The sequence below is a fragment of the Cricetulus griseus genome, assembly GCF_003668045.3.
Source record: "Cricetulus griseus strain 17A/GY chromosome 1 unlocalized genomic scaffold, alternate assembly CriGri-PICRH-1.0 chr1_1, whole genome shotgun sequence".
Classification (NCBI taxonomy): domain Eukaryota; kingdom Metazoa; phylum Chordata; class Mammalia; order Rodentia; family Cricetidae; genus Cricetulus; species Cricetulus griseus.
In genome coordinates this window covers 109,489,521-109,498,520 of record NW_023276807.1, presented here as the reverse complement: position 1 = coordinate 109,498,520, position 9,000 = coordinate 109,489,521, and positions in this window count along the sequence as shown.

Genomic DNA, 9,000 nt, shown 5'->3' with positions numbered 1-9,000 from the left:
GATGATCATGTGGTTTTTCTTTCTCAGCTATTTTATATGGTGGATTAAATTGATAGATTTTCATATGTTGAACCAACCCTGCATCCCTGGGATGAAGCCTGCTTGATCATGTTAGGTGATTTCTCTGATCTGTTCTTGAATTCATTTTGCTAGTATTTCATTGAGTATTTTTGCATCAATGTTCATGAGGGATATTGGTCTGTAGTTCTCTTTCTTAGTTGTGTCTTTGTATGGCTTGGGTACCAATGTTATTGAAGCCTCATAGAAAGAGCTTGGCTTCTATTGTGTGGAAACTTTCCAAAGGCATCACCACCCCTGACTTCAAGCTCTATTATGGAAACAGCTTAGTACTGGCACAAAAATAGACAGGTAAATGAGTGGAATCAAATTGAAAACCCTGATAATAACCCACACACCTACAAACACCTGATTTTTGATAAAGAAGCTAAATATATACAATGAAAAAAGAAATCTTCTTCAGCAAATGGTGTTGGCATAACTGGACACTGGCATGTAGAAGATTGCAGATAGATCCACATCTATAGTCATGCACAAAACTTATGTCCAAATGCATCAAAGAACTCAACATAAATCCAGCCACACTGAACCTCTTAAAAGAGGAGGTAGGTGGTACCCTTGAACAAATTGGTACAGGAGACCACTTCCTGACCATAACCCCAGTAGCAGAGACACTGAGATTGAAATTAATAAATGTGACCTCCTGAAACTAAGGAGCTTCTGTAAGGCAGAGGAACAGTCAATAGGACAAAATGGCAGTCCATAGAATGGGAAAAGATATTCACCAACCCTACATCTGACAGATTTCTAAAATACACAAAGAACTCAAGAAACTAGTTTCCAAAACTCCAAATAATCCAATTAAAAAGTGGGGTACAGAATTAAATAGAGAATTCTCAATAGCGGAATCTAAAATGTCTGAAAGACAGATAAGAAAGTGCTCAACATCCTTAGCTATCAGGGAAATGCAAAACAAAACAACTCTAAGATACCCTCTCACAACTATAAGAATGGTAAAACCAAAAACACCAATGATAGTTTATCCTGGAGAGGATGTGGAGAAAGGGGATCACTCCTCCACTGCTGGTGGGAGTGACAACTGGTACAGACACTTTAGAAACTAGTCTGGTAGTTCTTTAGGAAAATCGGAATCAACCTTCCACAAGATCTGGGAATTCTACTCTTAGGCATATACCCAGAAGATGCACAGTCATACAAGGACATCTGCTCAACCATGTTCATAGCAGCATTATTTGTAGTAGCCAAAGGCTTGATGCAACCTAGATGCCCCTCAACTGAGGAATGGATAGAGAAAATGTGGCAATTTACAAAAATGGTTGGACTCACTCATATATAGGTTTTAGACATGGAGCAGTGGATTGCCAGCCTACAATCTACACTGACAGAGTATCTAGGAAACAAGGAGGAACCTAAGATAGACATACATAGTCCCCCAGAGAAGGGGAAAGGGACAAGATCTCTTAAGTTAATGAGGATTGTGGGGGAGGACATGAGGGATCAGAAAGATCTAGTCAGGTAAGGAATGGAGAGCAAGAAAAGAGATACTATCATAGAGAGAGCCATTCTGACACTAGGGAAATATCCAGAGACCTACAAGCCTGACCCCAAATAATAAACTAAGCAATAGTAGAAAGGCTTTTTATGCCATCCTAGAGCCCACATCCAGTGGCTGATGGAAGCAGAGGCAAACATCTACAGATATACACTGAACAAACTCTGGATTGTAGTTGCAGAGAGGGCGGAATGAAGATCAAACAGGTCAGTACCAGGCTGGTGAAGCCCACAGAATCAGCTGGCCTGAACAAGGGTGAGCACATGGACTCCAGACTGCTGTCTGGGAGGCCAGAACAGGACTGAATCAGACCCCTGAACATAGATGTCAATAAGGAGGCCTCTGCAGTCTAGGGGGCCCCTGGTATTGGATTAGTATTTTTCCCTGGTGTAATAAGGGACTTTGAGAGCCCATCCCACGTGAAGGGATGCACTCTTGGCCTGTACACATGGGGGAAGGCCTAGGCCCGGGCCAGGATAGTGTGGTGGACTTTAAAAAGCTCTATAGAGGGACCTACCCTGCCTGGAAAGTGGATGGTGGATGGTGGATAGGGGTGGCAGGTAGGGAATTGGGGGGAAGGAGAAGTGATTGACATGTGAAGCAAGCTTGTTCCTAATTTGAACTAATTTTTTTTAATTAAAAAAAATAAGTATGTAAAAAATAAAAATGTGACCCCCCCCAAAAAAAAGAACATTACATTAAGGAAAGCCAAGCGGACTCAAAATGGCAATGCATGGTTCTGCTTACACAAGTTCCCTAAAACAGAAGTAGAATTGTGTTTGTCAGAGGCCAGTGGGAAAGCATGGGAAGCTGCTGTAAGAATGCATGACTTGGAGGTTGCATGAACAATGGTGAAAATTGCTCACCCTAATGAACTGAATATTTAAAACCTGTTAAAATGACAAAAAAAAATCCTTTCTCCAACAATGAGATTGATGATTACCTTATATACCATCTTACAGCCTTAACCCAGTAGCTGATGGAAACAGACACAGACACCCACAGGTAAACACCGAGTTGAACTCTGGAATCCAGTTGCAGAGGGAGGAGTGATGAGCAAAGGGGTCAAGACCAGGCTGGAGAAACCCACAGAAACAGCTGACCTGAACAAGAGGTTACTCATGGACGCCAGACTGATTCTGAGAAACCAGCATAAGACTGTTGCAGACCCCCTGAAGGAAGAAGTCAGTTTGAAGGTCTGGACAATCTGTGGGGCCACTGGTAGTGGATCTGTATTTACCCCTAGTACACAAATGAACTTTGGGGGCTCTCTCCATATAGAGGGATATTCTCTCATCCTAGACACACTGGGGAGGTCTCTAGGCCCTCCTCTAAATGATATGACAGACTTTGAAGATTCCCCCATGGAAGACAGAGAAAAAAGGGGTTGGGATAGGGGTTCGGTGGGGGCCAGGAAAGGAAGGGAGGGAGAGGGAACTGGGATTGACATGTAAAACAAGCTTGTTTCTAATTTAAAAAAAATTACAAAAAACAAATAAATAAAATAAAAAATGTTTCTTATTTCTATACAAGTTTTAGCATCACCCTTGGATCTGATAATGACCTCAAATAAGAATCAGCCTATCTAGGATCATGTTCATATTTGTCAATGCCAATAACCATCTTTCTCTCCGTTCAAGAGCAGCAGAGTGTGGGGGTTTTATCTACACAAATAACTCTTTGTCTATCCCATTCTAGGCCTTCATCATCCTTCTGCCTTATGCTCCTTAGGAGCCTTACATCTCCTCTGTGCTCTGCTGTGCCATCTCAGACTCTGGAGAAATTATACTGCTCACATCTGTCAGCTTACAGGAAGCCATCCCAAACTCAACATCAGCAGCTACCATGTGATATAAGTTGCTCTGATTTTTTTCTACCACATTTTTTTTAAAGTACAGTAACATTTGTGATAAAATGGACCATTTTTCTTACCCCTTTTGGCAGGTCATATCACTTGACTTGGTCAACATCAGACACAATCTTGTAGTTATGAAAAATTCTGCTGACACTTAGCACTGAAAAACCCAATATGGAGTGGTGTGTTTACAGTATGGCAGTCTTTAAATGAGATCATATTTCGTTGATATAATTTCCCCTTTTATTTTCTTACTGAAGACACATTTAATGAGAAGGCTGATTATGTGAAAGATGAGTCTTGTGATGAATATCAATAACCTGGTGGTCTGCATCATTTCTTCCTTGAAGTAATTCTATAACTTGAGGCCTCAATTTGAATTTTCTAGGCATGAAAATTTAGTCAGTTCTTGCATACTTTCTATACCTCTTTTCAGCTCTAGAATGCTATCATTTGCCCAGTGATAAACATGTTCAAGTATTCCTGTGACTACCAGAATAACACAGTTTACAGTATCACACATTCATTTTCTCTTGTGTAGTGGACCTCAAATAAATTCACAAAGTGATTGGTTGCCCTGACAAGGGGCATGCCACTACCACACTGTTGTGCAAATACTGCTTGACAGGCTGATGTCACATCCTACATTCTAGTGCTATGTAAACTATTCATGCCTTTTCCTTCACAGCAGCCTACATAGCACATTCTGGTATCATGTAAACTGGCCAGAAAGAATGAATCTACCCTGTCAGTGTAATATTGATTTCTCTATGTCCTGTAACTAAACTATGTGATGTTTTTAGAAATAAAGTCATATCACCTAGATATGATTGCCAACCAAGATTAAGGATAACATTATATGTTATTTTGTGGAGATTATGTGGCTTATCTAATAAATTGTGTACCCATACCTTAGTCAGAGAAGCTCTTTGTTGTTGTTGAAAATGTGTATAGGTAGTCAAAGTGATGAGAATAACTATGAATGTTCATTCCTAAAAAGGGTATGCACATCAACTTTGCTCTTTTTAGTCTCAGAAAACATCACTGAAGATGGGGTAAAAGTAATGTCAGACGTGGATAATGGAGAGAAATATCACGAAGTGCTGGCTTGTGAATTTGACATGGGTGTTGCACTCATGAACTCATAGAAAATTAGGTAACTGCAAGATATGCACTAGGTCAGGACCAACAAAATTCCAGCATAGATGTGGGAGGAGACTTTCAAGTCTACACCCTAGCTGAGGAGCTATTGGCAGCTGATGGCTGCTTAGGTAGTAGAGTTATTTTTCTCTCTGGGACCTGGCCATTTTTTTGTTACATGTGCTCCAGTGGATGACTTCATGTCCTTGAACATACACACAGCATAAAATAGACTCAGTGGGTTATAAAAGTAAGAATAATAAAAATAAATATGGCTGTACCAGAAATATGTTGAGGGCCCTGGGTGCAGTTGGAAGGGAGGGTAGGGGAGAACATTATGAAGGATTGTATATGCTTGTGAATATTTCCGAAGAATAAATTAAATGTGTCACTTTACTTAGGGTAAAGAAAAAAGAGTAATTACAATAGAAGTTTTCAATAACCTCATTACCATGTGGATTCCTGGGCTTCATTTAGTCTTGCTGGAGATACCATGGATATGGCAAAGGCAAAATGTTAAAGTCACTACAGGTATCAGGCAAGTCAACACAGTCTAGTTTTAGATCGTGGATGCACTTTGAAAAAACATACTGTGTCTCTAGAAGCAAGGAAGGTGGAGTCTTGAACCCTCAACCCCTACTAATCATTGCATATTGCTTCTAATTTGCAAGTATGAGAACTTTCATGAAAGTTTTAGCTGATTGTGGCCAGATAAAGGCCTCATTCAAGACTTCTCAAGTATGTGCAACAAGAAAATCAGTAAGTCAGTGATAGACCAGGACACTCAACACATGGGAGGCTCGTAGGTCATCAGCAGTGTTTACATGGATGGTCAACCACATCTATAGAAAACATACTAGTGCTTTTGGGCACATTTGTTAACCTTGTGGTTTGTAAATAGCTGGAGAATTTTCTTTAGGGGTAATCAGAGTAAGAGCACCACTTTTGACTTTGCTAATTGCATACAAAGCTTCAGCTATGCAGTATTTGTAGAAGTCTTGGTGAAAAAAAGCCCATGACATTGGACCCATGAAAAAGCCCCCAGTACTGCTGCCATGGATACTCAGTTATGAAAAACTGAGCATATACTTGGGAAGATGAGAATGGAGGATGGTGAGAGTAATTCAGTTTTCATGGCTACTAAGGAGTTCTACTTCAAGGGATGTTCGGCCTAATATAGGAAGAAAATACCTACATTGCCACCCAATTTAATGCCTATCTCCATGCACATTCCCAGCTATACTTGTTTAATTATTTTCAACTTCCATTCTTTTGCACACTAGTATTTGGCACTGTGCTGAGGTATGTTCTAACATTTGACTGCTAATTCCGTAAATCCTGCTCACTAGGGAGCAATAGCCACCACACCACACCTGCATTTATCAGACATCCATATTTACAGTTGTTCTTCACAGACAGTTTCTCTCATTCTCGCATCAACATATAACATTAATGTAATTGTAAAGCAACTCTGATTATTCTTTCAGTGTCAACTAAACTAGTAAACAGCAAGTCACAAGGTCTAAGCTAAGACAAGACATTGGCATAAGAAAGTGAAGCACCATAGGTATCCTGAGCACCCGTTAATATAAGCCACAGATCCTGCCATGCCCAGTGCTCTAAGCACCATAACTATAGTGTGATAGACTCTTTCAGTGCTCCTCTGGCAGTTCTCAATTCACAACACGTAAATGACATTCCACATTAACTGTATACCACACTGGTCTACTTCAGTTTCTGTTAAGATCCAATGGTTTAAACTTCATGTCATCACTGAGTGTAGTGGCATACACCTTTATTCCCAGTACTTGGTAGGCTGGGGCAGGTGGATATCTGAGTATGAGGCCAGCCTGCTCTACACAATTATTTCTAGGACATCCAAGGCTACACATAGAAACCATGTCTTCAAAATCTAAACAAACAAAATAAACTTTGTGTCATTATCCTGAAGATGGATTTAGGGGACACTGAACCTCTATATTTGTTCCTCTTCCCAATGGGTCCCTATCAAGTAAACCCCCATTGTCTGATTTTTAAATATTTTCAGTTATTTTTCCCATAATTTAATAATTGAATATGGTATTTGCATCATTCTTCATCTCTGTCCTCCCTCTGGCTCTTTCCAGGGAATTCCCACAAAAGAGCCCACTGCTGCTGTTTCCTCCCTCTGATTTTGAAACTTACCTTTCTATTGGAGGACAGAGAGCCCTGACTTGGCTTTGACACTAAGCACTCAGGTCAGATTCTCATTATAAATTCCTTCTTGTATATACTTAAGTTTACTTATTTCTTCATAACTCCCCTTAATTCCAGGAAAGTGCAGATCAATCATACCAGCTACCTAACTACATTTTAGAGCTACTAAAATAGAAACACTTTCCATCAGAAATAAAGCACTTCTTCAAGTCAAATATGAGACATGGTTATTTTAATAAGACCAGCAATTAAAGTCAATTTCTATCTTCCCATCATATTTAATGCCAGTGTCTCAAAATCCAATGTAATGAGCCCATTTCATAATAAAGGTATGTGTCAATATTGTAGTTTATAGTTGCAAAGAAAAATAAGTATAATATATGCTCTTTTAAACTATATTTAGATAAAGGATGTCTTGTAAATAAGGGACTATAAACTGCTTTCATTTTTAAATTTTTTAAATGTATTATCTTTGAGTTTATAATATAATTACATCATTTCCTGCTGCCCTCTGAACTTTCTCATATATCTCTTCTTGATCTCTCTCAAATTCATGGCCTCTTAAAACATGAACATTAGTAACATCATACAGACTGAACAGGTTATATTTAAGAATATACATGCATATACATGTACATTTATGCATTTAACACTTTTTATGAGCTGGTTTCATTTTAAGATTCAAATGTCAAAAAGAAATGAACAAGTAGCTTGTAAGAGCTGTTTTTACAAATTGAGTCACAGTCTATTGCAAAGAACACAGAGCCTGGTTTAAGAGCAATGAGGGCTTTCTTACACCAGTCCTTTTGTGGCTTTTTGGCATTAGCATGCTATGTATGGGCTTCCATGGATAAAACAAGGTACCTTTTTCTACTTGAATGTACTCATTTCAACCACTACCAGAATTTACTTCAGAGGGCTCTATTGCTGGCCTTACTCAAAACTGGCCTTAGGAAGCATCTAATAAACCAGTCTACTATAGTGCTAAGATTGGTACACACTAATTTCAAGATCCACAGTGACATCTTACTTCTGGACCAGTTTCTTAGCAAAAAGAAGTAGACACTGAAGCATCCTGACTTTTACTTTGAATGAAATGTTCTAGGATTTCTCAAAACTCCCTGGGACCCTATACACCTTATAATATTGCCGGGTTCTCAGTAATTGACAATGTATACTACCTTTATTTCTGATGAATTTGTGCCTTTAACCAAGGCGAACTGACAGGGCACCATTTGCATATTGCAGACCAGTCAATCTTTGACCCCAAGCGAAGTTTGGCCTATTCCCTGTCTTAGGAAATGAAATTGTATTAGAACCCACTGATATTTGGTACTAAGTCTGTTCAATGCTGTAGATCAATAATTTTCTCAGAGTTTATGGATTTGAGGGACCAAAGCAGTTCTTAAGTGACACCTTACAATAATCCATTAAGGAACTTTGGTATAGTGAAGTTGTATAATGAGTGGAACTCCTGTCTAGATGGGTCGTTTTCATTGACATTGTGATGGAAAACAGGTTAACAAATGTCTATCAGAATTTTTAATGTGGACTGAAGTCATTCTAAGTGCTAACACTAGGGTATGTGGTCACTCTTCCTCGTAAGAAATGAAAACCTGATATTTCTCCATCAATGGAGGGCTGCCTTGAGCCAACAGGATGCAAAAATTTATTCTACATAACTCTAATGCACACACAAATATTATTTTGCCAGCCATGCCATTACTGTCCTTGCCATGTGTGTAACAGGTTACTTTAATTTGGCAAGATCTATTTCTTACAGCACATCGGTAGATTACTCAAGTATTCAATAAGGAATATCACTGTCATATCCTTGATGTTTTTGAGGGTGACATTAATCTCTGCCACTTTAGCTAGGATGTAGTATTCGTGTGATTTACTATAAATGGAGAAGGGAACAGTTTCACAGGCTTCCGCTTTGCCCTTTATGGCATAATAACTCTTAATCCACAGATGAGGGAAAAAGGTGATGGTCCTGTCAGCTACTAAATGTATCCATGACAATTATGTGCTCACAGGATTCAGGGATGACCCAGTCTTACTCACTCAGAAACTAAAGTCAGGCAGATTTGGGTCATGTTCAATTACTATTCATGCTATCTTTATAAATACACAGTCTAAATGGATATTACATTAATTCGTTTGCTATAAGTTGTGGTTCAAACTGTGTTCAGAATCCCCCAAACACACAGGCATT